We start from the raw sequence: 25,868 nt of genomic DNA, 5'->3' as shown, positions 1-25,868 counted from the left end.
ATTTTTCGACGCGTTTTGACAGTCGTTGTTTCAGTCTTGCACGAAAAAGCAGAGACGTAGAAAACGCGCGCGCGCGAGGTCGTCCTCTGTTTGCTCACCTGAAGCACACTCGTAAACGGCTCTCTTAACGAGAAGAGGAAATGGGTTGTTTCGTGGCGCGATCGTGTTTGAGCGGGCTTGGCAGAATTTGAGTCAAGGTTGTGGAAACCTTTTATCGCGACGATTTCCTATCGTTGGGTCGCGATCGATCGGACATTCTTGCCGTGCAACGATACGGGTGTCGATTTTTCGCCCAGCACCGTATTTCGCGAAAATATTTATCGCGTCGCGAGTTTCGATAGTATCGCGTTTATTACGGTTCCGGTGGTTACTACAAGACACTTTGATTTATGGGATCGCGGCGTTACTTTTGCGCGTTGGCCTCGCGATACCAGCCGGTAATTAAATCGCACTTTTCCGCCACGGGCACGCGAATTTCGCCAGCTCGTAGAGCCACACACTCCGTCAACGTTTGCCGTATCGGGCTGCTCCCGCTCTATTCATCGTCGCGTTTCATAATGCTAATTAAACTTAATTAACGGCAGCCACCCGCGCGACTGTCGTTCAATCTGTCGCGTCGACGTTTCCAGCCCCCCTGCACCGCCCCTTGGAATTCGAAGGCGTACGGGGCTTCGACGAATCGGTCTCGGAACAACCCGTGCACACCAACGACCGAAAATAATCGATCGATTTCGCAGGTAACTACGCACCTGGGGAAATCTACGAGGAGAAATTACTCCGATTTTTCCGTCCACGGTGCGTTCCAATTTTCCAAATTCGATTCGCGATTCTCGTGCCTACTCTACCGCGACAACTATAGGAAACTATTGGCGAATCGAGTAATTTGTAAGTATCGACGTTTCGTCGTTACACTTTGGAGGGAAAAGAACGTTTCTTTAGTTCTTTGGGTCTCTCGAAAAGTATCCGAAGCACGGTGACGAAATTGGTCTTTTTCAAATTCGTAATTGTGAAAAAAGTATATCGGAAATTAGGAACGAATAATCGGTGTATCTTTCGTCGGTTACTTCGGTAATTTTTATTACGCGAGAAGAAGAATATCCCAGTGTACGATTTAAAATATTTGTCCGTCGATCGATAGCTGTAACAGTTTGCCGATTTTGTCTTCAAAGAAGAGAGGACAATGCATCGTACGTAAAAATGAACGAATTCTGTTTGGTCGCGAGGTAAAACCGTCTCTGTAATAACACGCGTGTACCGAGACTCTTGTCTACGGAGATAAGCAGATCGAATGGCGCGATTTTAATCGCGCGGCGAACCGTATCTCGCGGACTTTGTAACGGAGACCGTTGAATAAAAATGAAAATACTTGAGTTACGGCGATCCCGCTTGGTAACTTTCGCAGTTTAATATTTGACTTCTTCTTTCCGGGCAACTCTCCGCCTCGTAATCCCCCTACCGCTAATTACTTCGGGCAAGATAAATCGCGGAAAAAGTTCCCTTTCTGTTTTATTCGTTGGGATTAAATTAGCATAAAATCTGCCGCGAGAAGGTTTCGCTGTTTAATCAGCGCGAGGCGCGAGCGAACGGCGAGAGGGGGTGTTCGGGTGGGGGTTAATGCTCACGGGTTAATAAACTCTTGAATAAAATATAAATTCTTCGACGATCATAGCTCCGTAACGAGTACTTCCCTCTGTGCCGCGTCGTTTCCAAGTTTCCAACTTTTCGGCGCTGAAAGTGTGTTCTTTGAAAAGTGAATTGAAAATTTATCTACTACCGGAGATTATTTTTTCCATTGTGACACTGTTTGCGTTGTTTTCGGAGAACCGTGTTTCGTTACTTTCGACGAAATAATTCTATCATGCGCAGCGTTAAAGACGGAATTGAAGATTTGTCGAGTCGACAAGGAAAATATGTATAATTTGCGTCGCTAAGGGAGTATGCCAGATTTTTTTATCGCGTTTAACGAACGCTTAATATTTATTTTACGTTAAAAACGAGGAGTTTCTTAATGCTCTTTTCACATGTCGCTAACCTCGGGAGGAGATACGAATCTACGCCGCTGTTTCCTTTGTTTTATTTATACGTTAATCGATGTAAAGTCTATTCTAATTGTGCACGTTTCGCGGATAATGTCCTTCTCTTGATATTTATGTCCCGCGACAATTATCGTGCTCGATTTTTAACGATACGATTTACACACAAATGTACGACTTTGTCGTCGCGCGTGGACGTTAATCCGAAGGAACAAAATATGCATAGTAAAAGATTACACGTTAAGAAACGTTGTTTCGATGCATATCGTACTTTATGCATTTCATTCTGCCGTTAGTTTTAATTCAACCAGCGGGAATAACGCGTGGAATAATTTTTCTAAAATATTCGATTCGGGAGGTTTCGTAATACAGGCACACGTGATCACAAAGTTCGTATCCAAAGTATAGTCGAATGTATCGAGAAATGAATACTCGATTAATTGTTCACTTTTTCCAGAAGAATTCGATAATTAGTGACACGATATCGATCAATGTTCGATCGATCAATGTCGATCAATGTTTTCAATGATTTCGAGAATACAGGATGGACCTCTTGAATCGATCGACTCAATTTCTCTCTAACTGGTGGACGAATTACAAATTTTGTTCACGACGAACGATACGATTCGATTTATTCCATTTCTTCTTTTGTTCTGTATAAATTGAGAAAAAGGATATAGAAAAAATAAAATTGAGTGTGGTCGAGTCGGTTGAAGAACTCGAACGAAAACCGTGCAAGTTTGTAATTCACGAATCCATTTCGATCCCAATTTCCCCGATGCTCTAAATCGGTCGTCTTGAAATCGAAAGAGTGTGCGCGATTTTATTAACGGCTTAGGAAGTTTCGTTCGTAGCCGATCGTAGTAGCTTCGTTTTCCGAGCATGGTACCTCGAGCAAGAGAGGGACGGCTGTTTGGTCGATGGTCGCCCTTCTTCCCGGCGAGAAATTAATTAAAACGTCGATTAATTTCATCATCCGGGTTCGCGGTACTTTTTTTTGCGGTTCAAAGGATCCTCGTATCCAAACCGAGCACGAAATCGTTCATTAAAGGCTCGTTTGGCTGCTCGAGCATCGAAATTAGCGACGCTCCCTGATTAATTATCCCCCGATTTCAATTAGGTTTTAATCCGTTTCGATTCGTCTTTATCGTGGGTTGCTTCGTGACTCGAATACCGCGGCAAGTAACACCACGATACGAACGACCTTCCAAAAATTCGAAATATTCCCCGAAAGTTACGAGAATATCGTTACAATTTTCTTTCTTGTGTATTTATATCGAAATTTTCCAATTTTTTACTTTGGATTACTTCTATTTTATTCACCGAATCTTCAACCCGGGTAAAATTTCACGGTATCGAGGCAGTTCTGGGTCAGGTGCGATCGTGAATTCTCGGAAAGGTTCGCGACAGTTAACGTCGGTGGAAACGAACTCGTTGCGAGTGCACGAGTTGGTTAAAAGTTTCTTCGCAAGTGAGACGGCTATTTGGCCACCCAAATTGAGCGCCAGGTGCAGAACGCCTGTTTAGTTCGAAGGATTCTCTGGTTCGTTCGCATGCTACGTGAACCGGTGTCCGAAGTGTACGAGTTTACCGATCAACAGCCGTCCGGCGTGAAGTTTTCGGATCACGGTATCGATTATTGAAGACCGCTAAAGGCCAGCCCGAATTTCACGCTTTGCTCGTTTATAAGGGAACTCTCATCGTTCAAACGCGGTGTCGAATTAGCGTCCATTGAAAGGTGTCCGTAGCCCCTGCGCGGGTTCCTCGCCGGTTTCATTCTTTTTCTACACCTTCGTGTCGAAGAGAACGCTTCCAAGCCACGAAATTTACTCCCTTTCACCTGCTTCGAAGGTAATCGTTCTGTACCAACTTAGAGAAGATCACAGAGAATAAAAGAGCGAAAAATTCTTACGTAGAATAGTTATCTTTTTCATTCGATTGTTCAACGTCGTGTCAACGACCACCGCGACTTACCCTTTCGAAGTTCGCTGAAAGTCTTATCCAAGTTTAACGAAAAAAAAACAAAAATCACAATTATATATATATTTACATTCTAACCGTCGGGTAGAGCGTTATTTGAATGTTACTTTATCGAAATCCATCAGGTGCACCTGAATCCATCTGTTGCAGGTATATCGCATCTAAGTGAAACTTCGATCGAAATCTACATATTCAAATGCGAGTCACGTGTCGATAACACGACATACGATACATTTATTCGCAGACTCGTTCGAAAGTTTCTCGTCCTAGTGAAAAACGATCCGTTATTTTCGAACGGGTTCGTTTCGTTCGTAATTTCTGCTAAGGTCACCCGAAATGTTGTTCCAGAAGAAACGAGATTCGAGTAACGTTCAATTAGGATCGTTCGGGTGGGTATCGGTCGCGGAAGCCTCCTCGTAGCTTCGTCCGCGATATTAGCCCTGGTTCGACCGTGAGTAAAAGCGCAATCGTTAATCCGCGCGCAGGTTGCACCGCGTTGTTCGATCGCGGATCGTGTGTCGTGGAACATAAGACGAGTCGATCGGGCTTTATAATCCCGGAGCACGGTAGCCGTAGCTCGATTTGTAACGCGCGAGAGGCCGATTTAACTTTCGTCCGAGCGGGCCCGACGAGAGGGAGAGAAAATCCGGTAGACTTTCTCGGGCAAGAAATCGCGTATTCGATGACAATAAAATGCCACCGTTCGTAAATCGTGCGTAAACGACGAACCATTCTACCTCTGGGCGCGTTTCCCAACGATAGTTCGTCCCGACGATCGGAGAAATTGCGCAACGTTCGTCCGGAAAATACACGAGGAAGTGAAATTTCGTGGACGATTTCTCGAACGAATGGTCCAGGTTCGTTTCGCAACGCGTGGAGAGGAAAACGATGAAAGAGTTCGTTCCACGAGCCGAAGCGATCGAGGATAGGATAAATTCTTCGCGGTCGATCGAATCCTTGAATTTTTTTCGGATTAATTAGCGTCCTGCCGCGAACACGCGTTTTAACGAAACCGGCGACGCTTCGGTGGTCGCGATTTATCGAGCGTTTCGTTCCGGGGATAGTTAAACCGTCGAAACATTGAACTCGAAACCGGACAGTCTGGTGTTTTATTAATTGTAGAGACTGCGTGAACGAAGACGAACTCGTACCGTACTCGATAACTGTTGAGATTGATAAACGTTTCAACGAAACATCGCCTATATGGAAATTGAATAATTTCTTTTCGAGTTTTATCGCGAGAAAAGGTAACCAGATGCGTTAAACGCGTATCATCGGCTTCTTCGTTCCGTGGGCTGACGTTGCGAGTTACGAGACTCGCATCAGAGGAGAAGGATTCGTCGACGGTCTGGATAACTTAATTGCTCGAAACGTACAAAAGATCCGGCTTCGAATCTCGGTTCAGTAATTCGATACACCGATTCTTTTCCTTCTACGGTATACTAAATCTACCGATTGCGTGTTCGCTCCGGAAGAAGTGTACAATGTAATTAAACGAACAGAGTCACGGTTCCGAATGTGTTCACCGTTAATCGATCAACGAAATTCTCCAAACGCTTCCGGTTCTTTTTTTCCCACCGTTGAACAATGTTTTTATCGTTTTACGAAATTTCGAAACAGTTTTTCGCCCCATCGAACGACGATACTCGAACGAAGAACGAAGAAAAATGGGAAAGCTACGTCGACGCGCGTTGTTTACGTAAATTCTGCCCTTATAGAACTGTTACACTCTATTCGACCTTAACTTCGCAACGAGTTTCTCTGAAGAAAGTTCGGTCGTACTCGCGACAATCCGTTCCATGATTTGTCACGTTCGAAAGTTCAAGTCGGATCGGGAATACGGTCAGTATTTTGTAACGATTTTGTAACCGGTCGGTTGTAATAGACGCGACGCGTTACGTCATCGCTACGCTTCACCGGCCGTCAATGGCTCGTTAATTAAATCGACGGTTGCAATTGCTCCCATCGGTCAAACTTTTGTCGATCGAACGTGAAATAGATACCGCGGTCGCGAATGGAACGTGGCGCGACGCGAAACCGTGTACCCGAGTTACGACTTATCCGCTTCGTCGAGGTACCCGAGGAACACCTGAATGGAATTTAAATTTAAATAGATCGTCGTTTAATTTTTGGGGAACTAAAAATTCCTAACGCTTTACATTCGCCGTTTCTGAACACTAGTCGAATTGCTTCGAATCGAGTCGAGTCGAATCGAGTCGAATTCAATCGAACAAAGCGCAATCGAGTCTAACTCGGTTTTCCCGTAGGAAGTAATATGCGCGCGAATGAAATTTTTTTACGGTAAGTTTCTCACCTCGAAATTACGAGTCGGAGATTTTTTCATAGAAACGAGCGTATCTGGAGCGATTAACAATTTCGTTGAAATGTAATCGTAAAATTTTCTCCGCTCGGGCGATTAACAGCGAGACGTTATCTTGCAATTTTTGTTACACAACCGGCGAACGTTAATATTTCACCGTTGGGAATATTATTGCAACTAACCGGAACAAAATTATTCCCGGAAAACGTACGGCAATTATGTCTCTTAGCATTGAAATTAATATAAAAGAATTGTATATTTTTCTCGAGCAACGAACGAAGAATTTACGCTCCTCCTAATTAGTTCTTCGTTTGTAATTGATACGAGTGTTAAATTGGCTCGCGGGAGGAACACGAACGCGCGTACTAATTAAACGCGCAAATAATATTCCGTCCGATTCTCCGATTTGCAGTTCCGTTGCTCCTCATTTGAATCTTTCGCGCTCGAACGAAGAATACGAAAAATGGGAAAGTTCAATCACGATTGTATGGAGCCCGATTGCAAATCGAGCTTCCGGCGTCGAAGTGATCACGCGCGACGATAAACATTCGATCCGAGTCCCGATAAAAATATCCGCTACCGTGCAAACTGAAATTTTGCGATTAACCGCGTCCACGTTTCGCCAAAATCGACGTTTCTCCGTTTCTCCCAGCCCGTTTTTCGAACGAACCGATTCTCGACAAAAGTTTGAACATCGTTGTCCCGAGTTCGAGTCACAGGGGTGTCTCTTCCATCGAAACGATGAAAACTTCATCGGTACGCACTCGATCGGTGATCGACGAGAGGCCCTTCGCGATCGATCGATAAAAAATTCATCGGCCCCGGGAACGGGATGATCGATTTAATTCGTGGAAACCGCGAAGGTCCTTGAACCGGTCGCCAGTGTCCCCGAAGAGCGCGATCGATCCTCAAGGACACGGCGGGCCGAAAAACTCGTCGTTTCGGTCGGCCCGTTGCGAGTATATAAACATCTCACGTTCGGGCAGTCGGTTAAAAAGCCGCGCGTTAAAAGCGGTCCTCCTGGAAGTATCTTCCCCCGGACCACCGTCGAACGCTTCGTTTTCGGGCGCGGAACACGGGGCTTCTTCGGTCCTCCTCTCGGTCAGATTGCTCAGGTGTAAACCCATCCGCTTTCTCGTTCCCCTCGTCGTCTTTCGGCTTTCGTCGCCGGCCTCCTCCTGTCCACGAGCTAGAAACGGACAGGTGAGGGACAGAGAGAGCGTACGAATCTCGGAGAGAGTGTGTACGAGTGTGAAAGAGTTTGAAAGAGAGTGTGTACGAGTGCGAGAGAAAGTGTGTACGAGTGTGAGAGAGAGTGTGTACGAATATCACAGAGTATGCACGAGTGTGAAAGAGTGCGAAAGAGTGTAAGAGAGAAGGTGTACAAGTGTGTACGAGTATGGAAGAGTGTGTTCGAGTGTGAGAGAGAGAGCGTGTACGAATATGAGAGACTGTGTACGAATGTGAGAGAGTGCGTACAGATGTGAGAGAGTGTGTACGAGTGTGAGAGTGAGTGTGCACAAGTGCGAGAGAGCGAGTAAGCGAGCGAGTAAGGGAGACGTCGAGAGAGAAAGAGAAAGAGAGGAGGACAACCCGGTGACACGAAACAGAGGCCCGGCGAGGAAGACGGAGCTAGGGGCGAGAAGAAGGAGGTGGGTGAAGAGGAACTTCTCGAGATGAGATGCCATGCCTCTCCAACCTGTGTTCTTTATCGCGCAAGAACCTGTGAAGTAGGAACAAAGGGATCTTCCCGTGGTAAGAATCCTCTCCTCGGTCGTAATACTCGTGCCGAGAGAAAGACAGAAGGGTTGGAAGAGTGGCTGGCCGGACGTTTCTAGGATATTATTCCTATTGCTGTCTCCGTTTCGCTCTCTCTGGGCCTGCATCGAAACACGTCCGCTGTCGCCTCGGTCTGTTTGTCGTCGGCTCTGTCGTCCTCTCGTATCGACGTTCCCGCTTGTCGGTGAACCGTAACACTTGTCAAATATTTACAAACGGTTCGCGAACCACGAATTTTGCGTATGGTTAATTCAGGGCCGAATTTTTCACCCTCGCTGACTCCGAGCGAGAACTCGCCCTACCCGAGAAGACGCGAGCGACGCAGCTGCAAAATTAAAGGCCGCGAAACTGAAATCGGAGTGTATCGGAACAACGAATACGAAGGCGCCAAAGATCAATAGTTAATATACCGTATTTCTTATCCGTGACCTACCAACCCCGAGTGATCCAACATTTTATACCGTCCCTTAATTTTTGTAATTCAAAAATCCTTGAAAAAATAAAAATTGCGCCAAACTCTTCGTTATCGAGAAACTTATCCGGCGGATACACAACGATGAAATTGATTTCAGACGTGGAATCGGTATCGATACCTCCGTTCGATGTACAGAAACGAACTTGTCCCGTTTGAATATCCACCAGTGAATGAACTGGTATCGACGCACTGTTTGAACATCGATATAGAAACGCACCGGTATTGATGACACGGCGATTGAAAATGATACACCGGTTGAACGTCGATTTTGAAACGATCCGATACTGGCAACGGTACGGTGATCGAGCGAGATCAGCGATCGAACGTCCACTTGGAAATTAACCGGTCGTTCGGTCGACTCTAAGATGTGCAATTTTTATTTTTTCAAGTATTTTTTTTTCAAGGGGTTGGTAGGTCAGGTATAAGAGGTACGGTACGTTAATTATTAATCTTTGGCTCCTTCGTATTTATTGTTTTCGATGCACCCCAATTTCAGGGGTGCGATCAACGTTATCGTTACAATATCCTGCGTTCTTCTTTCACGGATTATTCTCTAAGGTCGATGATAAAACAATCGTGAAAATAATTTTAATTCTACCTTACCTTTTTCCGAATAGAATCTCGTCAGATTCCTCGAGAAAAGAAACAGATCGATGCACGTTCTGCAAAAAGAAGAAACGGTGTCATATTCGATAATTCGGAGTTAAATGCCATCGGTTACTATTTCCATCGTCCGTCCCTCGCAAAAGAAACGAAGTTCGCGATTTCGCGATTATTTTTACAGAACCAGTCTTCCGAGCAAAGTGACTTCTCTCATTGGTTCTCCGTTCCCGTTTCTCTCCCGTTCTTCTTTCGAGTAGCACCTGCAGGAAGGGCGACTTCTCGAGATACAGGAGCACGCACCGGCTTGCATAAATACGGCTCGATTTTTGTACAGGGGAGCGACGAAGAATGGCGTGCTCGGTTTTGACTTCAATGGAACCTGTTTACCGCATGAATGATTGAACGGTGCCGAGAACTCGATTCGCGTCGCATTGTCGATTACTCTGACATCGTTAGCCGGTTACGTTTCTTTCTCCTCTTGCATCTCGGGGGAAGATAAAATTAGACATCCGTGGGATCAACTTCGTGGAAGAGACACGACCGTTCGCGTGGTCGACGAATATTTAAAAAGAAAAAAAAAAAAGAAAAAAAAAGAAACAGAAGGAAATCAACGCGGAGAGAAAAATATCGAGATCGGGGACAACAACGAAACCGTTTTAATTGCGCGAGTACGCGCCCGTTGAACGAGATTTATTTTTATTCGATACTTGCGCGAAAGTCACGGAGAGATATTAATTATAACGCGATCGCGATACAGTTCGTTAGATAATCGTATTACCGTTGCAGCGTTGTTACTACTGTACCTGGGGAAATGTAATCGATCAAACGAACCGATACGGCTACTTTAAGAGTTACTTGTCATTTTTTCCATTTCGTAAGAAAATTTGCAAACGCTTCAATATACCACGGTGGATCGTGCACTTGTATCATAAGCTTTCCACAATGAAACATCGATGCTACAGTATCACCCGAATAATCGAATACTGTTCCAAGAATCGAAGAAAGTACGATACGCAAAGAGCGAGAGAGATAGAGCAGATATAGTGGGGATGTCAGCTTTTCACTTATCGGGGGGAAATCGTTCAGTTATTCGGGCGATATGCATAAGATTTTATCTTGATGTAATCCAACAGCAAGATGTCTTCATCGTTCTGTATATTTCAAATAATCGAGAATATTTATGGTTCGGTTAATATTTTGTTGACAATAGCGTTACCTTGTTCGTTCCATTCCTTTGACGAACCTACAACAATATTGTCCACCTCTGGTACGAGCGGTATGCAACTTTTGTTGAAGCCATGCCAATTCGTTCGACTCTCTTTTGCCAGGTTATTGTACTTGTCATAAGCGTGCGTGGAAATAGAAAGAAGACATTTGGAATTCCTTTGGTGGACGTCAATATTTTCTTCGACGTATCTTTCACATATTTCATTTAGTTCTCGACTCGTTCACCGACCCTCCCTTATTTACACACAACGTGTCATAAATAAAAGCCAATCTCTCGTAACATCGAAACGGACGTAGTAATTTACTCGGACAGGATCGCGAGCTTATGTTAATTCAGCGAGTACTGCTGAAAAGCGTACCGAATTTTTTGTTTAAACAAACGTGTAACCGAATACAACCGTGCACGGTGCATAATGGAATAGCAAAAAGGGACAAAAACTATTCGACGTATATAGGGGACACTAGCAATTAATTTTATGGATTGCACGGTCGATTTGCAATATTTACTTTATAATTTTTACTGTTTAAGTACGTTACCTTATATTCGCAAAAGTTACATCGTAAACGCTATATTTACTACAGTGCAAGGAAATGCTTCCCTTATATTTGTATTTAACGACCTACACCTAGTACTTCGGATCAATTCAGTAACGTAGGTAAGAGATAAATATCGATACGACTGGGTGTGAATGAAAGGTGTTAGCACAGAGCGAACAGCACCGAGCGGATGTTTATATTTACAATAGGATACGCAAAGATTTGTGTTTACAGTTTACAGTATGATATCGGTTTCGAGAGTGTGCATGGATCATTGGGAACGGATCCGAAGATTTTAGATTGAAGGAGACGAACGAGGCAGTCGAAGAAAGGGCTTTGTCACGCGCGGAAGGGTCGTGGTGAAAAAGTCGAGGCGCGTAGACCGAGAGTTTCGTGTTTAAATATATTTTACATTATCATTGTCATCGAAGAGGTGCATTGTCGTTAACCTGCCCGAATGCCTAACATTCCTCCGCGTGTACTTATTACGCCAGAAGATTATAGTTGCCAATAGTATCGTGATAAATGTTGAATATATCGAATCTTGGAGCACCGATTGCTGGAATAGACTGGGTCAAGAGCGACCCTTACGGTCGTAGATCTGTAAATCACTCGAATCCGGTAGGTTAAAACTATTTCGTTCTTCGGAAAGTAATTTCGTTTTCCAAAATGGAGAATATATAATTCAGTAAAATATTTACACGTTCTAAAAAAATCGTGTTTCATTTTCACCGAAGAAAAACGAACTTACCGAACAACATTTAATTTCTCCCGGCGAGTACTACGTATCGTGTATCGTATATTACGTTATCGTTATCATCGAAGAGGTGTATCGTTAACCCAAATGTCTAACCTTGGCAATAACAGCTGAACGAAAATCTAGATTCCCACACCGAACGTTTCCATCAAGGGCCAGAACTTGTTCTCCGGTCTGTATACGGCCCTAAATTCTTCGAGTTCCGATCCGACGCGGGCCGCGTTACGCCGAGCGGACTCGCCGAGCGGAATGAATCTCAATTCCTCTCGGTACGGGTATAATTCACATAGGCCCCGTTGAAACATCGGAGGATTCGTTACGCGTGTTTGAATATTACAAATATAATTGAAAATAAAGAAATTTTACGGTGATTTTAGCGACCACGACCCACTCCGACTCGCCACGTTTCTATAGCTGTTTCGATCGATCGAAAAACGGTTGTAACGACGCGTCGCCATTAATTCCCATCCCAGAGCGTATTATTTACTCGCACAAAGGATACGTCCCGCGCCGGTTCGCCCCGGGCTGACCGCGAAACGAATATCCATATCGCCGGAAACATCCGTCGCGGTGAACAACCAACGAGCGGGATTATGGCGAGGGAACCGCGCCGAGATGCATCGTCGATGGGAAATTTTCGTCGGCGTTTTCGCTGATTCGAAACTCGTTCGACCGATGGGAACGCATCGGTACGGGGTCGAATAAGTGGTCGGAGAGGGAACAGGGGTTGGTTAGGTGTTGGTCACCGAGCACCCGACGAACGATCGCGGTTTCCACGTGCGAGGTACGTACGCTACCAACGGAAACTGAACCGCCGCTGGCTGTTTCCGTAGTTCTCGGTATCTCGCGCGCACGTAATATCACGGCCGGCCTTTACGCCGGTATACGCGAACCGCGATCGTGTCCAGAGTTAAGTTAACGCCCGGCTATTACCACCCGGATCTTTCCGTGGGTCTAATGGGGATGCTCGTCCTTCGGTTTCCTCCTTACCGCCACGACCCGCCGCTTTTCTTTTCCCGACCCACCGAACTAATTTATCGCGCGATTAAGCGACTCCGTACGCCCCTTTCTCTCTCTCTTTCTCTCTCTTTAATGCAGAACCTTTTACGCGAATTTGCCGGAGGAAGTTCGAAGTACTCGGAAGAGTTCTCGACACGCTTTCGGCTCGGTGTTAAAGCCGGCGTGGTATTTTATGGTGGTAATCGGAGAAGTTTCGAGTCACCTGTTGTGAGAAATTGATGGGGAACGCAACGGACAAGTTTGTCTCGGGTCGTTTCCTCCGGGAGAAGTGAAATTATCGGGTGTCGCGACAGCTTCGAAGATATGTTTTTTTTTTTATTTCGAGAAGCGCGAAGGGATGATCGAGACGTTTTAATCGAGAGGATTATTGGACGACTTTCGCGACGATGACTCGAGATTTCTTTCCTCGCGAAGCATCGAAAGGGTACCACGCTCTGCTTCGAATCTTAGGTGGTTGCTCTCGTCCGATCCCGATGTTGAAATTGTAAACAGCGTCGTTCGTGATCGTCTCGGTTGAAGGTTAGAGCTCAACTCTTCGATTACGATCGACGAGACGAAGCAACTTTGTCGCTCAATAAATTCCATAGTGAAACGATTTGGAGTTTGTCGTGTGGTTCGACGTCCGAATTCTTCTCTCTCTTCCTCTCTCTTTCTCTCTTTCTTTCTCTCTCGGTTCCCATGACTCGATCGCATTATCCGCCGTGTTCCGCAAGCCCAGAATCGTCCCTATCGTGTTTCACGAGTCCGAGGTTGTCCCTCTCGAATCTCACGAGTTCGAATTCAACCCCATCGGTTCCCACGATTGGGTCGGTGGTTTTTCTTCCATCGAGTCCGCGGTTTTCAGCGTCGGTTCTTTGACGGTTCTGCAGGTTTTGTTATCGGTTTCTGTGGTTCGTCAATTGTTATCGACGACTCGTATTTCAAAGGGCATGTACCGTTTTAATCGCTGTCGTTCCAATTTCCCGTGTCCCATCCGCGCCAGGCAATTCGGCAAGAACGATTTCGTTGTTTCTCGTTCGTACTTTCCACGATAATCGTGGAATCTATCGACACTTGAGAATACTCGTTCAAACGACGAACAAGGTCCCTTTCTTTTATATATATATAACTTCTGCTGCCGCGTTAAGCCTCCTTCTATCTTAGGTAACCTTTTCAAGAGAGAACAGTACGCGCAATAGCAGAGAATCAAATCCAATCGATCATTTTGTCTCAAATTTTCGATCGTTCCACGTTCTACCTACGATACTTTCGCTTCGTTGTTTCTTTTTTTTTTCGTCTGAATTTTTCTTTGCATCCGGGCTCGCGAGTCGTGGAACGCAACGAGGACGTAGTTTCGTTATTGTTAACCGATTACTTTCTCTTTCGCGAATCTTGCAACAGCTGTAAGACGTCTTCCTTTAACGTTCATCGTGAAAGAAAGGGAACGTGTATGCATGCCCACGTGCCGCCCACATAGTCGTCCGAGCGTGTTAAACGCGGATACTCGTGGAACGTTTTAGGAATCATCCGCCCATTGACGGCGGTTTCAAATTTAAATTTGTATTCCCTCTTTCGTGCGGCGAACGAGACTAATTATTAGCGTCGCCTTCCGGAGCTACCTTCGAGCGATATAATTCACTCTGGAAAAATCTTACGCGACGCGCGTGGGTCGAATTCTAAACGATGCGCCGATATTTATACGACGAATAAGCGCTATATATAATAATTTGCGAATACGCTCGACAGGGTACAGGGTGTTTCGAAAATCGGTTCTGAACCTCGACCGTTTGCCATTTCGATCGGTTGAAACAATCCGCCAAACGATCCAAACGTGGGAGATTTATTTCTTTCTTTATTTACGCGTCAGGCGATACCACACAGATTACAAAAGACAAGTGGAGACGTTGTATCCTGATTCCTCCCTTTAACATTTTTTCTTTAACATGTTTCTTAACATCGAAGTGTTCTTTCGTTCGACCATACGTGGAAAATCGTCAGGGTAGAAATGAAAGTATGAAAATTGAATTTCGAACTTTATTACCGTAGAAATCGCAACGGATCGAAAGATACTCGAGGAACTGTGAAGCAATCGAAGAAGAAACTACCGAAATCTTTTAATTCCCGAGTCTCCATATTTAATTTATCGACGATTCTTCGGTTTCTTTCACGAGTTACTTAAAAACGAAACACCGAACTGATCTCGGGCAAGCCTGTACACGGTACGCGTCTATTAAACGCAGTTTTAACATCCAGCCGCGAATTTCAAGAGCACCGTTAGGGACGCTTGTCGCCGTTACGACCGATTGCGTTCAACTCGCTTTTAATCCGATTGGACCGTACGTCTGTCGCGGTTCGTTAAAATGCAATTAACGTCCGTCCTAAAATTCGGTCAGCCTGCTTCCGAACGATGTAACCTCACCGAGAGCGGAAGTTACCTCTCGGAATCGTAACTTGGACTAATTGCTGACAAAATCCAACGAAGTTGTCGCCGTTGGAACATCGCGAGACAATACCGTTCGGAGATCGATATTCGTGTATTTCCACGTACAATTTGCCCGGCATCGAGTTAACTTCCCCTTACGTAAATCCACTCCGCGGAGTTTACGCGGATGCGGGACCCCGAACGGCTCTCGATAATTAACCCGGGACGCGAGAGTCCCGGATGAACGTTATATTTCTGGAATCGAGGCGATCGTGGAAATCGTAACGCGTTCCAGGATCGGACCACGGTGTTCGTTTCGCGAAGACTCGGTTGGTACCAACGTGCAACGTCTTTCGAACAGTTAATAGCGCAACGCGTGACAAATTCGAACTACGGGGGATCCGGATGGACGATAGCACCGCGAGGGATAATTTACGATTATAAATTAACGTATTGTCCAACCGCTTCGCGTACGTTTCTGGTTTTATTTTCGTCGCGGGGATCTAATTAATCGTGGACTGGTCACACTTGGGTCTACTCTAACGACATATATTCCAGCGCTAATGGCTGAAGAACCTATGGTAACCTTGAGAGCGACGAGAACAGAGAAACATCGTTAACGCTCGAATGTGTCGGTGAATCGACCTACGTCACGCACTCGCACTGTGCCTTCCACTTGTACATACGGTACTCTCCGTTTGATTGTCGCCATTTCTCTCTGTCAAATTGTCGCAAGGTTATCCCCGCCACCTCGTGGAAACGCTCGCACCGTGTCTCGCTCTCGGTTTCGGTGTATACAAAGACGAAGTTTCACCGATTCGTTTCTCCAGTTTTCGCAGCTCGCATTTTGCGTGTAAATATACCAAGACTTAGGATCTTCGTAGCGTATGGATCACTTCTCAGAGTGCAACAACGGTACCTATGAAAATTCACCTACCCGTTTGTTAGACTTACGCAGCTTCATTTCCAGAATTGCAACAACTCGAGCAACTCATTTTTCTGTAATCTTCCGTACAAAATCGAACCATAGTCGTAACCTCTCAGTGAAATAACAGCGTTCAAATTTCACCTATTCGCTTATCAATTTTTAAATTCCTACTCTGGTAAAGATTTGAGAATAGAATTAATTTTCGTCGAAAGATTTCGTCGCGAGTGCTCCCTACGAGATAGTACCATAGTCGTCGCCTCTCGAGGTTCCGAAAGTGCACGAAACCGCCTCCTCTCGGTATTAAGTTAGCGTGCGTCGCGCGAAAGATCAATTTCACGTTCAACGGTGCCGCAACACGGTGTGTCGGTTAATCGTCGAGCGTGTAAATTCCTCGCGGTAACGAGGAACCGATAAGTGTTTCCGAGTGTGTCAAAGGCGCGCGATTATTCGGTACGTTGTTACCCTCCTCGCGGGCCGATAAACGCGGACACGAGCGCGTTTCACTCTCCATTGTAACTCTTTCCCGCTCAACAGGCCTCTGGGGTAGATAAGACTATTTCCGATACTTAGACCGACGTTATCTCGTTCCTATCGATCAATCGCGAGGAGGCAGGGGGCAAGGGGATCGGTGTTTTTCCGTGAATGGTTCTGTAACGCGTTAGTCCATCGCGTGCACGGTCTCGTAGCAGGTGACGGCGAACAAAAAGGAAGGCGGTCGTGAAAGTTTCGCACAGTCGAGCAGAACGCCGTGTCCGGGACTATCGTGGTCTCGGTTAATTGTCTCGGAAGGCCTTCCCCAGCTTTCGTTTATCTCGTCCCGCGAAACTTCCGTCAAATCGTTGAAACCCGACCGCGCGCCGCTCTTGAATTTTCATTATATTTATCGTCACGAGCTTCCGGATAAGCTTCGCGCCGTTCGTTCGCCTTGCTCGCGTTTCGTACATTCGTACCCCAGGGACAGCGTTACTCGCGTCGAATTTGCATAAACTCCCGCCGCGGTGTCCTTTTATCGTCGAATCTCCCGGACGAACTTTACCGCCTTTTTTTTTCTTCTTTTTGTTTTTGCTTCCTTCGCGTCTCGACAGCACGTAAAAGATAGTCGTCCGGTGTGATTTTTATTTCCGTTTCGATTTCAGAAGGCACGGGATTCGAATTTCGTCGAGATTTTGTTTTCGCAACGACGAAGCTCCCATCGGTTCGATTTCGAGTTTTCGCGCGATACGTACCGGATCGATTGCTTCTTAGAAATTCGTAGAATTCTGAAAGATTTCCCGTTACCGAAGGCAAAGTTACAATAAAGGATATCATTCCATTCGAGTGTACAAAAATTCTGAATCGTGTTTCTTTTCTTATTGCTGTCAAGGTCAATGGAATTCGTTCCAACCCGTGAGAGTTTTATTTTCGATGGTCTTAAATTTCGAAGAGTAACTTTCGTTGCTCGAAATAGCCTTCGGTCATCGGGGAGTCACTGTTGTCCAGAAACGTTGCACGATTTCGTTCGAAAATTTGCAAAAAACCGTACAGAATATCTCGAAACTCGATCGCGTTCGAAAAGCCCGCGTGTTCCCTGTCCATGGAACGCAACATTGAGACGTATATTCGACGACAATTTCGCAGAAGACATTACAATAACCTGTTTCTAGCGGTTGGGCGGTGTATGTCGTTCGTTTCGCGGCATTAAATAACATTCCGGTTGAACGCAACGTTCTGACGTTCTCCCGCGGTTTCGCGTCTCTTGTACGAAAAGGGTCGATTATGTTGGTCAAAAGTGGCGTCGTGAAATGTTTGTCGGTTGTTGAAACGGCTTTCGGTAAACAACGTGGCTCCCTCGAGGACAGGGAAAATCCTGGTGGCACTCGAGAAAGGAGAAGTCTCTGGTCAACTTGCTCCACCGACGGCGTTTATGGTCGTAGGAGTCGACGCGATGCGCGTTACGTCAACACGCGTCGCTCGACCGTTGTTTGGATGCCCCTCGCTTGATTATTACGACGGTTAAATTGGACCGTATTGTGTACGAAAAAATACTCGTGGAACAGGGAAACGTCGTCGCACGTCCAACGAGAACAAACCGTTCAAACTTTTCACGACCGTTTGACAATTCGAACGAAACTTCGAGTCAACGCTGGGACCCGGAAAATGCAAAGAAGGAGGAACGTAACGCCGATAAATGCAAATTTAATAACGAATGTACCGCTGGTGTAAATGTATTTATGTAAATGGTACAACTCAAGGCTGTCTTTTCGGAATACGCGCGATCGCATCACGCGGCTCGATGTCTCCGATTCTTTTAATTTTTATCGTCGCGAAATTTTTATATCAATTCGATCAAATGGACGAGCAACGAATTCGATATCGATTACCCGAAACGTCGATCTCGTTTCGAAACGGTCGCCGGGAAAATTCGAGCGAACGAACGAGTCCCGATGTAAGGAGGGAATTATGAAAGCGAAATTGTGTTAACGAATTAATTACGAACGTAAATTCGTCGGAAAGAATCGCCGACCGGTATAACGAAAGAGGTGAATATTTGAATATTATTTGCGTAACAATGAGGACGAATAAAAGAGTCGTATTTTAAAAATAAATTTATGCGTCTCGAGTAACAGATAACACGAAAACGGCGTTAATGCGTTTCTTTGCGCGCCGACGATCGAGGTGTCTAGTACGAATCGAATTCGAGATCTACGAGGATGCTTAAACCTGTGAAGAAGGTTTTTCTTTTTTTTCTACTCGATCTTTAACGAAACGAGAATCGATCGAGCCGCGTTTCATTTATTTTCCTTGGAACGAGATATCTGTAGGATGTCGCTGCTTGAATTTCGATCGAGGATACGCGTTCTCTCAATCGCGGCAGAAACAGTCTTCGAAATGATTTCACGTGAAACGCGTTGACAGCACTCGCAACATGACGTGTGGCAACATTGAACTGTCCGCGCAGAAGACATACGAGACCCGTGAGACTGTAAATGGTTAATTAAACAACTTTCCCATGATGCGTGTATCGGAAAGAGAGCTATCGGAGCGTGGTAAAACTGGATTAACCTTATGATTAATTAAATTCTTCACCGAACGTGCCGGACGAGGCTCCTTTTCGCTTTGGAATTCTAAATTGACGTATCGATCCATAAATAATCTTCTGCGTTCGCTCGGAACGAGTTTCCTTCCACGAAAAGCGAACCTTAACGAAGATATTTATACAACGTCAAACGCATTACGCTCGAACGCAATTCCCGGCATTGTGAATTTCGAAATAGTTAGATAAACACCGGCGAGGAGCATTTATCTCGTTCGTTAAATAGGTCGTCGTTTCGTTCGTATTTAGAAAAGTATTTTTTATCCGCATCCACGACACGTACACTCCGTTTAAACCAAGCACGTACGTATCGATTCGTAAGCTATGTCCTGACCGGCCTTTCGTTTGCAACACACTTGGCACGATACTCCAAGAAACCTCTAAGATTCGTTTCGACCTCGACGGGTTAATTAGTCTTGCGTGCATTATCGTTGAAAAGTCCGAGACCTTTCAATAGCACGTATCACAGATACGATCGAAGAAACATATTTTTTCCTCTCGTCCATTCAATTTCGTTATTTTCCTATCGTCTTCGAGGTCTCGCGAAGTCGGTGTTCCACTCTGTGCAATGATATCACGATGCATCGTATTTACGATATACATCCTCGTACGCGCGTAACGCGTACACTTGCGATCCTTCCCGATACGTTTCACCGTTCATTACCCAATTCACCAAAACCCGTTGAAAAAGAAACGATCGATCGAAGAAAAGATCGAGAACCGTCTTCGAACACCGGAAGGTGATATCGCGAGGGTATACAAGAAACAGTGTTGAACTTCCGACCGATGAAACGTCGTTCGATCCCTCCCGACTTCACCTTTCTCCTTTGTTTTCTCGTTTCTTCCTCGTGGACGATACAAGACCCCGTTTCGGGTTTATTCTTCGCGGCATCGTTTTCTTCTTTCTCTACCTTCTTTTTTCGATACCAGGGACTGTTTATTATCGCGCGAACCGCGAACGGGGGTCGAGTCACCAGAAAGAAACGGTACGCCATTGTTCCCGTGGTGACTGGTGCAACACCGTGTCCCTCCCTCGCGCGGACACGCGTTCACTTCCGGTTGACCAATTTCGTCACAGGCTTTGAAGGCCAGAGATCGTACACGGAGCGGTACCCAGACACGTGGATTACGCAAGCCAATCGCTTTCCACCGAATGCGGGACGCCTAGAAACCAGAGAAATGCAGTCGCCGGGCCAGCATACACGCGCCTGCATTATAACCGGCACTTACTTCGCCCGCGGCGGACTATTTTGAAGCTGCGTGATTTTTAGAAATATGGGTCAACCGCGCCGTCGCGTTTCCCTTCTCAGCTCACGTTTACGAGAAACTACGCACGCACGCACGCACGCACGCACGATTTTCTACACCCCCAAAGTTAATTCCCCTCTCGTTTTATTCCGTGTCACCACCCGCGCTCTCGCTTCGATTTTCTTCTATTCTCGTTCGATACCGTTCCTTCGCCGTACGATGAAGACAATTCTCGCCTTGACTTTTCTCACTTTTGTATTTTTTTTTCGCGCTGCCTTTATATTCTGGTATTTTTTCTTTTTCTATTTTTTTTTTACGAGCGATCGTGAATTTTCCGTTGGTTTTGCGAAGGGTAGAAATTCTTAGGTTGGATAGCGTTCGATTCGTGTACTTTAATGTATATTTTTTATAACAAATTCTCGTTCTATCCGTTCCTTCGCCTTGACTTTTCTCACACTTTTCTATTTTTTTGCGCTGCCTTTATATTCTGGTATTTTTTATTTTTTTTTTTTACGAGCGATCGTGAATTTTCCGTTGACTTCGCGAAGGGTAGAAATTCTTAGGTTGGATAGCGTTTGATTCGTGTACTTTAATGTATACATTTTTCAACAAATTCGATTCGCAAACGTTCAAAATGTGACAGAGTTACGTGTTGTAAAAGGCTGTTCATTAGTATTTTTCCATGCTGTTTCTGTATTCTGTTTTTTCCTCTCTTTCTCTTTTACAAACGATGGCGAATTTTCCGTTGCTTTCGATTCGATCCTAAATGTATATTTCTTTTAATGAATTCGATTGGCAAATGTTTAAAAACTCGTAGAGTTACGCCTTCTCAAAGGCTGTTGGTCAGTATTTTTCCATGCTGTTTTTATATTCTGTTTTTTTTTCTCGAAGAGCGATCGCGAATTTTCTGTGCCAGTTTCGCGAAGAGTAAAAATTCTTACGGTGTTGGAAAGAGTTCGATTCGATCTCAGGCAAATATTTCGATCGGTTTGATCGTGTAGGAGAGTCAAGCTCTGTTCGCAAATGTTTGAAAAATAATGGAGCAACGTGCTCCGAAAGGTCGATGGCCAGACATTTGCGACCCGTACAAGCTATCCCTGTACAATACAGTACAATCGGTTTGCAATGCGAAACAGCGACAGCGACCGCTGAAAAGATATAATAAAGTGCTCGCTTAACGATTGCATAAACTAATTTATTCGCGTTACACGCACGGAAAGAATGAACCACAAAATGGTTACGAAATTGATCGACTACCTGGTTCGAATCGAACCTGGTTCGGTTCAAAGTTCAAGCGCTTCGATCGCGCAAACAATTGCACAACCGCTTTGTGCATTTGGCATTTTTCGTTTCCAATTAATGGGTGCAGCGGCAATTCACCGATTACGATGACATTTCACTGCATCGGGACGTCGCTGATAACTCGTGCGCTATTGGAGGAAACAACGTAAGAAAAATTCTCCAATTTCCTCTCAAGTGTATCATCCAGTAGAAAAAGTTTCGGTTTAATACGTTGTTTGGTAAACCTGGAAGAAAATCTTAAAGATTGCTCATTTTTTCACCCGAGACACGAGATATTCTCGTCGAACAACGTATTCGAAGCAGTTTCATCGCGATGGTACGCTTCTCGATAGCGAAGCTGGGAAATAGTTTTTCCAGTGACGACGGCCGTAACGCGATTATAAATATGGCGGGCCAGGTTTCTCGAAGTATTTTTAAAGCGGTGTTTAGACTAGAACTTTTCGATTCTCTGGCTCGCCACCACTACTTTACCCGCTGCCTCTTTGTTTTTCATTCATTCACCGTCACTTTCTCCGTTCCGTTTTCTCTCGTTCGCATCTGTTCCTATTCGCTCGCGTTTTCCGCGATATCTTTCCGTACCTATCGCGTGACGTTATTTCTTCTCGGTTGACTGCGTGCCATAAACATCGGCAAATCCGAATCCCGCGTTGCAGCGACATTTCGAAAATGGAGCTCCACCGACCGAAGAAAGGATTCGTTTCCGTCAGGGACACTCGACATTCGGTATTTATTATCCAACGATTCGCCAGTCTTTACGACCGAGTCGAAGTAAATTATAATCGTCCGTCGATCGGATTAGATCCTTGTGTGTGTGTATTATTAATATTACGGATATCTGTGTCGATAATCGAACGACGAATGAATTCCACGTGAAAATCATCGAGACAGGATATTAACGATTTGTCAACGACTTTCTACTCATTGGTAATTTCGTTGCGATAACGATACCGTAAATAGGAATGATCGAAACGAAATTGAATACATAAACATCGTGCATTCCTATCTTAATTATTTTTATTCGATCTTGCCATAGTAAGTATATTTCCAAGTGGATTCCATAATTGAAACTAATCTACCTCGTTCTCGAAATAAGTATCAATTGGAACAGAAACTCTCAGATATACATAAAACGTGTGTCTATATTTCGCGATCGGTCGTCGAATAAATTCCAATTACGGTCATTGTCGAATTGATCGTGGAAATTTATTCGTTCGTCTTGCGAGACCATGGTCAAGTTGAAGGAAAATTCGACGGAAGAATGGTTTCGGTCGCGTGCAAATAAATTATTATTATTCTTTTTTTTTTCTCTCCAAACGGATCAGCGCGTATTTCGAGCAGAAAAACTAGTAGTAACTCAGAATTCGCTGGGTAACCGGGTAGTCGAGTGTTACGCGGCGCTCCGCAACGCGCTAATAAAGTTATTTTCGCGAGCGCGGCTAGTGGTATTATTTTTAAAGTAATTAAATTACATTCGCGACCCACGGTCTGCCCGCGTTCTATTTTCGTAGCACTCCGATGACGCAACCGTAGGCTTAACGCTGTATATCTACCGCGGACCACCTGATTCCGGATCAAGAGATTATCATCTTGCGTACACGGAAACGGCGTATGTGGACCAAATTATCCGCAGATAAATTTAGCAGATTAGCCGCATTAGCCCGAATTGTTGACCCGTAAGAGGCCTATTCGTACGTTGAACTCATTCCACGGAAGCCATGGGGCTGCTCGATGAGAAAAATGTTTCAATCCGGCCGGTCGCCCGGGCACGAATATTTCCAAACCGAGTGAAAGATTCACGGGTAACCCCGTTATCGCGATACGCGTCGCTCTCGATAACTATTAAACGTTGTGTGTAAACTGTCCGGTACAAATAAAACGCAAATAAAACTGAAACGGTCCGAGAAGACCCGCGATAAAATCCAAAAGTGTCGAAGAACGAATAAATTCAAAAGTGTCCGGAAAAAACTCTAAAAAAAGAAACAAAGGTTACCGTTAAATGTAAAAACAAAAAACACTTCGCCGCGGTTCATTTCAAAGCGACTGATCGAAAGGCTAATTTATAGGTTAAAAGTTTACTCGCGTCACATCGTTGCACGCCATTCCGTAGAAGTCGAGGAAGTTTATTCCGTGTTCAGTTTCCGGAACTTGTAAAATTTATCGTCGTTAACGGTGTTCTCCGCGTCGGGCGGATTCACCGGAGCAACAAATACGTAAAAGTCGCGAGTTTCTAATTTTCCTCGGGAATAAAATTACCGAGTTGACCGATTTCCTACCGATGTGCGAAAAGTAACTATTAGACGATCGAACGAAACGCATCGGTAACGCGGTTATCGCGGTAATAACGCGTGATCGTTGCCCGAGGGAAATGCGATCCCTCGTAGGAGAATTTCGAATTTCTTTGCCTCGGTTTCCCCTCCATTTTCTCGACTGAAACATTTCAAGAGCGCTTAACGCGCTCGAAAAACTAAGCCGCAACGAGTGTGAACATTTACACAACACTTTAGAGACCACTTCACGGCGATATTCGCGGCAAGGAGGAACTCGAGAGGGGCAAATCAGGAAGCGTTTAAATCCTCGAGCAATAAACGCGACGCGAAGAGTTTCCCGTTCCCGTGACGCAGCTTCCGCCACGCCGGGTCCGTCTAGCTCGCAAAGTGGCAGGAGTTTAAAATTAGGTGACGACTGCAGGAGCTTCGCGCGGTTCCCGTTTCTAGATTGCACGACATAAAGGTTCCTCTCGCCCTCTTCGCTCGGGGCGAGTTTCTCGTTCCGGGACCTTCGTTCCTCGACGACCTGGCCGTGTTCAACGCTCCCGCGAACTACCTAACGACCGATACAATTGCAACGTAATCGATTTTTATTTTTTTTTCATCGTCGTTACGATCCAAGTGTACTCCATTCACCGATCTCTTCAAGGACGAATATCTATTTTCTACGAATTTCGAACGCAAAAAGATCCGTGACGTATCGATCGTTATTTTCTTTCGTCGTCCTTACGATCGAAGTGTACGCTTTTTCCAAACTCCGTTCACCGATCTCTTCGAGGACGAATATCTATTTTGTACGAATTTAGAATGCAAAAACATCCGTGACGTATCGATCGTTATTTTCTTTCGTCGTCGTTACGATCGAAGTGTACGCTTTTTCCAAACTCCGTTCACCGATCTCTTCGAGGACGAATATCTATTTTGTACGGATTTCGAACGCAAAAACATCCGTGACGTCTACCAGTCTCTCGACAATTCCACCGTGTCGCGGACATCACTGGAACGTTAACAATTTTTGGTCACAAGGTCCGTATCGCAGCGTTTTAAATAATTAAAAATGTAACGTACTCGCACCCGAATCGAAAAAAGAATATTCCTTTTGTCCGAACAAAGAACGGGGAATCGGGTAAAAAATGATATTGTAAAGCTTGGAACGCGCTTGCGACGCGGAATAATTATACAGAGTGCGTCGTTGCGATACTTTTTAACATTTTTTTGTTTGTTTGTTTGTTTGCGTTCGCGACGTGGACGAAAAGAGAGAAAGTTTCGTTGTTCTTTTCGTTTTTTCTTCGGTTTCGTTTACGTGGAATACGGTGGCTCGAATCGGCCTCGAAAATTTGCAATAAATTTTGCATCAGGAACGCTGGTATCGTACGAAAGCGACCGTCGAGTCGCGACGATATACGGCACTTTAATATCCAAGGTCGCACGAGGGCAGAGATGAGTGACATTAAGGAGAATGTGCTACATATTAAAAGCAGAGTGCTGACGAAGCACTGGGATTTCACTCGTTGCTTAACCCGGTTCCCAACGTGTTCAAAATACTCATTGTGCGAGCCTCGTTGTACCTATCTCTGCAACCTTGAACATTATTGTCTCGTGTGTCGTCGAATATGGTCGGTTAACCTCTTTAATAGTAGATGAAAATATCACGGTTTACGATCCCGACTATAATTCGTAACCGATCGTAAACATTGAGAATTTATCAGGACCAACGTGTCCTTTACAAAAATTACCGCGTTCTTCAGAAAATTCTTCGCGTTCGACTCTGAACGTTTAATTTTTAGCCAACGTGGATCGCTCTTTACGAACGAACGATTATTTTTTTCTCAAGTATTTCTAGTAAAGTGCAACAGAACCTCTATAACTGCGCGAAAACAAGCCTTAAAATTCCTGCGAGTATCGCGATTCGTGTCAT

General features: G+C 45.0%; 1 protein-coding gene across 3 annotated transcripts in view; it reads left to right on the top strand.

Annotated features, from left to right (window-relative positions):
• Fhos (Formin homology 2 domain containing) overlaps positions 1–25,868 on the top strand; it is a 287,057-nt gene that overhangs the window by 63,469 nt on the left and 197,720 nt on the right. The window lies entirely within an intron of this gene.

Source organism: Ptiloglossa arizonensis, chromosome 13, assembly GCF_051014685.1.
Source record: "Ptiloglossa arizonensis isolate GNS036 chromosome 13, iyPtiAriz1_principal, whole genome shotgun sequence".
NCBI lineage: Eukaryota > Metazoa > Arthropoda > Insecta > Hymenoptera > Colletidae > Ptiloglossa > Ptiloglossa arizonensis.
Note: the sequence above shows the minus strand (reverse complement) of the source record. Positions and strands in the feature narration are given on the sequence as shown.